Source organism: Pseudonaja textilis, chromosome 4 (assembly GCF_049901715.1).
Source record: "Pseudonaja textilis isolate UNSWEBS1 chromosome 4, rPseTex1.2, whole genome shotgun sequence".
Lineage (NCBI taxonomy): Eukaryota > Metazoa > Chordata > Lepidosauria > Squamata > Elapidae > Pseudonaja > Pseudonaja textilis.
Window position 1 is genome coordinate 56178070 of NC_141993.1, and position 8916 is coordinate 56186985.

Genomic DNA, 8916 nt, shown 5'->3' on the forward strand with positions numbered 1-8916 from the left:
ATACCTAATCCAGGACTAGAACTCACAGTTTCCTGATTTCTACTCTGGTGCCTTAAAAATTATACCAAACTGGCTGAATCAAATGACCACGATTGTAAATAGAGATGACAGAGATGATATAATAAGTGGAAGATAGTTGATTTCATGTCAATATGGATGGATGGCACTAAAACTCAGTAGCAGGCAAAAAAAAAACCTCTTTAAGAAATTTGTTAGGCATAAAGTTTCATAAACTAAATTTCTCTTCATTAGATGCTTGAAGTAGGATTGTGGGAAAAGATACTCCTATGTCTGAATGAAATACGTTTTTGACAACAGCTAAGAAAACAATGTTTTAAGTAATCATGTTGGTATACTGCAGCCACGAAGAAAGCCATGGTAGCGCCCTTAATCTAAAGATAGATGCTCTCATCCAAGCTGACCAATTGTGAATTTGAAGCTAGGCCGTCACACAATAAGTAATGATGGTCCTTGTAGGAATATTTGTGCCTGTGTAAGGAAAATTACAGGGGCTTATAATGAATAGAATAATGTAGTCTAAAATATAAAGGAAACAAACAAAGAACAGATAATTTCATTAGTACATTAAAAAGAAAAAATATGGAACCTGTGTATTTCACCCAGAAGAGAGTGATTCCTTATCTTTTGTATTGCACTGGTGAGAACAAGAGGTACAATAATCTGAACACTGATTTCACTGGAAACAGAGCTTGCATTTAACATATGGCAGTCACTGGAATTCTTTCATAATGGCTTCAAAGCTTTTCTATAATAAAACCTACTTAAAAGAGCATTTATGTTCTTGAAATTTTGGTTTGTCAGCCAAGGAAAGCCTAGCAGATTGTCAACTAATTATAGTTTCCTCAGAAAGTGCATAATATTTCATATGCTTTAGATCAGGGTCCAGTTGCAGACTTTAATCTCCAGACTTCTGCCAGCAAAGCTGGCTGAGGAATTCAGGAGTTGAAGTCCACAAGTCTTAAAGTTGCCAAGGTTGGACACCCCTGCTTTAGATGGTCCATGAAATAAGACCATAATTGTGAGATATTATAAATGCTTGAAAAAAGTAGGACAATTAAGATAAAGCACTCAATTAAGAACTTTGGCAAAGTGCTGCAAGTATGCATCCCAGGGTTCTGCATGACGTGTCTGCAGACTTAGTCCTACAAAACAACATGCAGTTATTACCTGAGGAAGATAACAAGGGATGGCAAGATATAGAGTTATTATTCTTGATGTCATTTGTGTGCATTGTTTTCAGCACTTGCAATAACACCTTTGCAGATCCCTTTTTATGGAATGTACCATCCCATTATGTCTTTTCCAATTTTTGTCCCTGGTTCTTCAATTGGTCAATATTCTGTGCTCATTGAGTACACAGTACTTCTTTTCCCATTTCCTTCTGCATAGCATGTACAATGGCATCATGCTGACTGCAGAGTGATGAAGCTTCTTGGGTGAAAAGTGAAACTTTTTTTCTCCTCAGGGAAAAAAAGAGTCTAGTTGTCTTTTGAAGAAGCATCCTTGAGACAGATACTGAAGCTGAAGCTCAAATACTTTGGTCACTTAATGAGAAGAGAGTACTCATTAGAAAAGACCCTTATGTTGGAAAAAACTGAAGGCAAAAAGAGAAAGGGATGGTAGAAGATGAGATGGTTAAATAGTGATATTGATGCAACAAACATGAACTTGGGTGAACTCCAGGAGTGAGTAAAGCTAACCTTTTTGGCACTAAGTGCTGAAATGGGAGTGCCTGTGAACCGGAAATCGGAAGGGCAGCTCCTTGACGTGTGCATGCAGAAGCACTGAAAACTGGAAGCTCAGCTTCCAGTGGCACATGCATGCATGCTGGCCACCTGGTCTTCCAGTTTCTAATGCACATGTGCACATAAGACCAGCTGGCTGGCGCATGCATGCACTCCAGGAGTTGCTCTTCCAGTTTCTAGTGCTTCCGTGCATATGAAGACCAGCTGGCCAGCGTGCATGTATGTGCAGGAACCCAGAAGAACAATGGGTGACAGCTGGTGTGCCCAGTGAAATGGCTCTGTGTGATGACACTTCGCCATCACGGACCTAGACCATACAATAGGCCTCATAGTATAATGAATGGATATAAACCGAACCTTAACAGAATCTTGAACATGAATCACAGGAATTTTCTCCCAAGGGACCACAGTTTCTCTATCTCAAAACAGTGGTAAAAGCCAGACAGTGTTGCACTGAAAAAATTCAAAATGCTAACCTATTGATAAACAAAATTTAAACAGTGCCACTGTTCTATGGATATACAGTAGGATCTTTCTCAATTTCTTTCCTTACATTTTCTCTCATCCCTCTTTCTTCCCTCTTTCTCTCATGTATGTGTGCATGTACACACACACACACACACACACACACAAACGTATTCCTTGCCACAGTACTGTGCAAGAAAAAAACCTCAAATCACTAACTCATTAAATATGTTCAGGTTACATGAAGTCTAAAGAAACTGGTGTCACAACATTCTTCACATGTTTATATTTTTCTGACACTTGGAAACATTAACTTCTAATGACTGATGGGCAGGTAGTAATTCTACTTTTAAAATGCACAATAAAATTAATACTTTCAAAACTGGATTTCTTTTAGATGGATTCAAAGTTTAATCCATTTACACACTTTCTGTTTCCATTTTTCATATTTTACTACTTGACCTCTTGTCAGCCTTCACAAAATCAAATAACCAGTTGGTACATATACAATTAACTTTGTCCCAAAATGCATCCCTCCTCCCTCCCTTCTTGGGTATCTGTATGACTTTTATAATCATTGCTTATATTGTTCTTTTTTCTCAAGACTACCCAGAGAATTCTGGGAGTTAAAGTTCACATACAGTATCTTAAAATTGCCAAGGTTGTAATCCATCCTCTTTAGAATGCCCTTCCTAAACAGAAGGTGGCTATCTTCTGATACCCATATGATAAGCTTTCCATGACCATGCTAAAACCTTTTTATACAGTTCCTGGTTACAGGTAATTATTTTTAATGTCTTTGAATCAAACTATTGAATACCTAAATATTATGCTGTATTTGGAATGTGATTTCTTGAAAATACTTTGATTTTATCTTGAGCTACTTCTTTGGCCTTAACAGTTATTATGCCAGTATTATACCAGAATCCTGTACTTCTCTTTTCTACTCTCACTATGCTCTTTTATATATTTGATTTTCATTTTATTGTATTTATATCACTTGAAACATTTTATATAGTACCCTGAGAATTTGTTTAAATATAGATTCTAATCATTTCAAAAATAAAAAAAAACACTTATAGATATAAATATGCTTAGGATATATAAACTTCCCTTCATATATCAGATTAGAAGAGTGAAAGATACATTTTGTTTTTGCTTCCAAATTGTTCACTTCTATCCCTATTTAAATCTGCCAAATATCATGCTTAAGCATTTTCCAGATGTTATGCAAAATAAAAAACATGCCATTTTTCAACAATTAGGATTAGGTTGGGGATATACTGTTGGAGTTAGATCCAGACTTTTTCATACTTAGATCAGGCCTATTAAAATGAATGAATCCACATGAAATACAACTAATTCAACCCATTATTTGTTTCTTGTATCTCTATGTTAATTAGTCCTTCTTTTTAACATTCCCTGCCTTGAATAAGCATATGGATTCATCTGTTAGTCATCTTTGTATGCCATAAATACACTTTCATTTTCAGTTGTTGCACCTAGTCCTTGTGATTTTTCTTATATTTGTTGACTGACTTACTTCATTGCACCCAACTATTCATATCTACCATATTTTATATGTGCAAAAATACAGCACATATAAATGCAACAATGAAGCTATGATAAAAACAACACATTTTTATAAATATTTATATTCTTTCTTCTTTGCTGATTGGAATATGATTCCTTCAATATTGTGGGAATTCCTGAATCTGCTTACCAAGCAGTTAATGAGGAACAGCCTTTGCCTGCCTATAGCAATGTTTTTCAACTTTAGGAAATTTAAGATGTGTGGACTTCAACTTCCAGAATTCTCTAGCTAACTGAAGTTGTCCAAGTTGGAAAACACTGAACTGGAACATATATGACTTTTATGGTTTTGCATCTTGGGATTTATTTAATATCCCAGAGCTGGGAATTTTGGAATTGACATTCCCAATATGTCTGGGATATTCTGGAAGTTACCAAGTTGAGAAAAACTGCCTCAGGTACTTCCTGCTACTAAATTTAAAGGTTAATTAATACAATTATCCCCAGCTTTACTCAAATAAAGCCTCAGCCTTATATCCTTAGAAAAGTAGTCTTCATCCAAATCCTCAGTCACCAGTTCATTATACACCCTTTGGGTACAGCAGGAAATAATTTGGAGACGTCATCCAAAGGCCCTGGAAAGATAGAAGGAATTACCAGCCCTCCCTTTGGAATGTACCTGCAAGTCAAAGGATATGATGCTTTCTTTGTGAGTTCCAAACAGGCATCACCTGTCAATTGGGAGCCAACAGGAGGGGGGGAGAGACGCCGCATTGTGAGGCATGCGATGGGAAGAGCAGATGGCAAAAGCGGGCTCTTTCTTTTTTAATTAGGCTTGTTTGGCACTGAAGACAACAGATCCTCTCCCAGCTTTGATTAAAGCAGATTTATTTCCATAGGCAGCTGGCAGGCAGCAGGCTGATCCCCTGCCAGTAACTGCCCCCTCTCAGCCACAAGCTGCTGACACTTGCTTCAGGCATCCTTGCGCAATTCCATGAGCACAATTTGCAACAATGCTCCTTTCTGTCCCTAAAGCCACATAACCAACCACAATTTCCAAAAAAGGTATTCTCAGTCTCCCCCGCCCCAAAATTATAACTTAATAGGCATTCCCCTTCATCTGATCTCCATCACTTGAAAAACTCAAGCCTTGTTTTGAAAAAAAAAAATTCTCAATCCGTTTGTTTTTCAAGTAAGGATAAGGCTTTGCTCAGCATTAATGTTTGTAGTATTGTTCTATGTGTTGTTTGGGGAATCACGTTATCAACGTTGCAAGGTAACTGTCAATATTTTGAGCAGCATGATATGGAGCAGAATGGAGAGTAAAAAATATTTTACAAATTACAATTCATAAAATGAGATCTGCTTGACTGATTGAAACTATATAAGTTGAAGGAAGGGAAAAAAAGAATTATGAGAATTTACTAGGTTCACACATCAGACTAAACTATGAATTGCTTCATCACAGTACATTAAATAAGCCACAATTAGATAGGTTTTCACAATGAATTATAGACGGGTCTTTTGAGTCAAGTGGAATTTTCAGAATATTAATAGAGCATAATATGAACACTCTCAGAAAATAGTTGCCAAAAGGCAAATATCAGAAGGCAAATTAGACAGGCAGCTCTATACCACCTGAAGATGTTTTCTATTATTTCATTTTTTTTTTAATATCGGTTTTCTGGGTAAGTGGAGTCATTCCTGATCAAAACATTGGGTTGCAGTCCCTCTAGCATGTTTATTCTTAAGACTAACTTGCATGTTTCCACTATCTTTGTTAATTTTAATGTATTTACTTCTTACTGTTCTAATCTTTTATAATATTGTCTTATTGTAAGCTTCCTAGAGTTGAAGGAAAGTGAGATGGGCAACAAATATATTTAATAAGTAAATATGCAGGACCTAGAAACATCCTTGGGTAATAAACATTTAAAATTTTCCCTTTTAGTTATAACTATTTCTTAAAAATAAAACAAAAAAAGTTTGGGATTAGCATTCCAAATCAAGGGAAACTTCCATCTGCACATTGGTGTCTAATGGGCAGTAGGTTTGCTTGTTGGTTTGTTTATTTACTTATTTCATTTGTATAGCTGTGCATCTCACATGAGAGAGACTCTGGGCAGCATATAGTACTTAATTAAAAAACCCAAATACATGAAATCACAATTTTAAAAAACAACCTCAAAAAAGAGATACAAAACAAGAGAGGATGGTATTAATTACAGGAACAAAGCTATCACAAAATATCTATTCCCTGGGACTTTCAGGCCTGACATAACCAGGTGTTGCGGGACTTGCAGAATATTGAGAGGGATGGAGCTAATTGAAGCAGGATAAGATTCCCCAAAGCAAGTGTGACATGGCAAATAAGGCCTTCTCCTGGGACCTGCCAAATGTAATTTCCATCAGATGGAAGCCTCAGCATGCCTTCTGTCACTCCTGAAAGGGATAGGCAGATATAATCAGGGAGAGATGGTCCTTCTGATAAGCCTGCTCCAATGTTATGGAACCAATCACTACATTATAGTGTGATGTGTTTAATTTTGGGCATAACGTATTATTTAAATCCAGAAACTCTTTTTGCCATGGAATAGCAGATACCATGACACAGAGCCGCTGGCTTTCTGTCTGGAGGATTGGGGAGGAGTGTGAAAGAATTAGTATTCAGTGATGTTAACTTCCACTTAAGTGCAACTGTCAGCCTTCTGTGTTTGGAAATAGAGCCAAAGGCAAAATACTGATGTGCAGACAAATTTAAGAAAGCAAGTTATTAACTGCCTCCGTCCATTGCCGTCTTTCAATAGATGCATCCCTAGTGAAAAACAGGTGTCCTCAAAATAATGGGGTACCTGTCTCTTAAAATGAATTTGTATGACCTTCCCCCATAAATAAAACTAATAATTTCATTGGTCAAAAATAAATCTTGTGCTTTTAATCATTCAGAAGATGCTGTCAATGGAACTCTTTCAAAAAATTTATATGCAGTGAATAGCTACTGTCTGGATTTTTATTAGTAGCTGCTTATGATGGAAGATTATTATTTATTTACGGATGTTTTATTTTTCTTTACTCTGGATATGTTTTGTTTATCTTGAATAACTAAACAAACAAAAAAATTATTTAATATGAAGCAGTTGAGAACCCCAGCAGTTCTCAAACTCAACAGTGGCAAATTAATGGAAGTGAAGCTCCATATGGGTTTTGACTGTTCTTCTGTTATAGATGGAAGCCCCAGAAGAAGTCCGAAGTGCATTCTGCCCAAGCTAAACAGGCCTCACCAAGCTGGAAGAAGATTTTTGACACCCCCTCTAAAATGCTTATGACCTCTCTACAGGTTATGGTCAGGGCTGGATAAAGGCCAACTGATGCACTAAGCACAACCCAACCCAACAGTAGCGCCCCTTGCAGAAGCAAAATAAATGTAATGTCTGGTTATTAAACTTTTAAATTCTAGTCATTCAACCTGCCAAATGAAACATTTTAAACAATGAAGATCAAAGTCAAACACAGAAGAACAGCTATGAAAAAAAAATCCAGTAGATTGTGGTGGTATAACAGTTAAGAACACAAGAACCAAGGGGAAAACTTTGTGATGTCTCCTTCCCTTGGTGCCCTAAACCCTTGCTTATTTTGTTCAATGGTTAATATAGAGATGCTCATGGCCCCCAGATTGAGAATCCCTGATATACTCCCAAAATTACGATTGCAGAAGGAAGCATTTGCAGGTGCATGTCTCACTGGCATAAAAGCAATTGGATCAGACTGTTCCATGCCAGGATCCAAGACGTTTAGCACCTGTTGCATTATCCCGAAGAATGAGTACTGATGGTCCAGCTTTAAACCAACCAGGAGTAACTGGGCTTCACTGAATTGGCAGAAACAGAAGGAGCACTGGAAAGGGGTGTGTGTGTGTTGTGTGTGACTTAACCAAGAGAGGGAAGGATTGCATCCTTTGAGTGGAAAATCATCAGCACAACAATAGAATAGGGAAAAGTATCCTTTAGATTAATGGGCTGTGTGTTTTTTTCTTAGAACCCTACAGCCGATTAGTTGGGAGTCAAACACAAAAGGTGATTCAGAGCCCCTTAATGGCTCAGAAACGTGAGGTGCCGCCTGCAGTTACAAAGTCCCATCATAACAGATATTCACACTAGCTATTCTTAATCAATTGGGCATTGGGGAATTTTGTTGATTTCAAATCACCTGAAGCTTTATTTGTAGATCCCAGAATATTTTCTGCTTTCTGTATTTTTATTTTCTGTTGCAAATGAGAGACATGATGAAGATGTTAGAAAAAACAATGGTAGATATGAAAAATGTTAGAGAGAAGAGTCATGGTTGTGACTGTGAGCTCAGAATACACAACCTCTCAGTTTTAACTGAAAAATAGTTTTAATTTATCATAGGGCAGTGGAATGGAGGTTTCTTGCTAACTATCTAGCAACCCAGTAACTTATACTTAACAATACAAAGTTTATAAGATTGGAACCCTGCATATTTTATTTTCCCATGTCCTGAATTCTCTTTTAACTATACAGAAATCATTTTAATAATGGCATCACATGTCTGTACTGCATGTCAGTGGAGTTGCCAAATATTTTGCATGTCTTCAGAGTCAGAAGGTGCTGAATAGTCAAGCTATTCCCATTTGATTCCTGAACTGCCAGTGATCCCAAATATTTTTTGCTAAGATCTTCATTACTGAAGATCTTGCCATACGGCTTCCTTCTCCTTTGGGATTATGACCAATGCACTCGGGATTAAGACAAGGCTTGCCAAGCAATCTTCAAAAGGCAACAAGCTACCTGGATTCATTAATGTGTCAGTCTCAAATACCTCTCAAATACCAACTCTATAACTACACTAGTATACAGTGAGAAATTCAGGATTGTCAAACTGACTGTGAAACTACTTTGGCAGCGGTAGGTGCTTTTACATTGTGGCTTCACTAGCCTTTGGGTGGAGGAAGAAATTTAAGTTACACTGTGTATCATTTCTCTTATTTCAATTTCTAGGAAATCACCTTTGTTTCACTGGAGAATTTTCCTGCTCATTCTCTTGAATGAGCCTGGGTCTTTTCCTGGAAAGTCCCTGCACACATAGTTTATATGGGGAAAAGGATGGCTGAGATGCGGGAAGCACTTGCCTG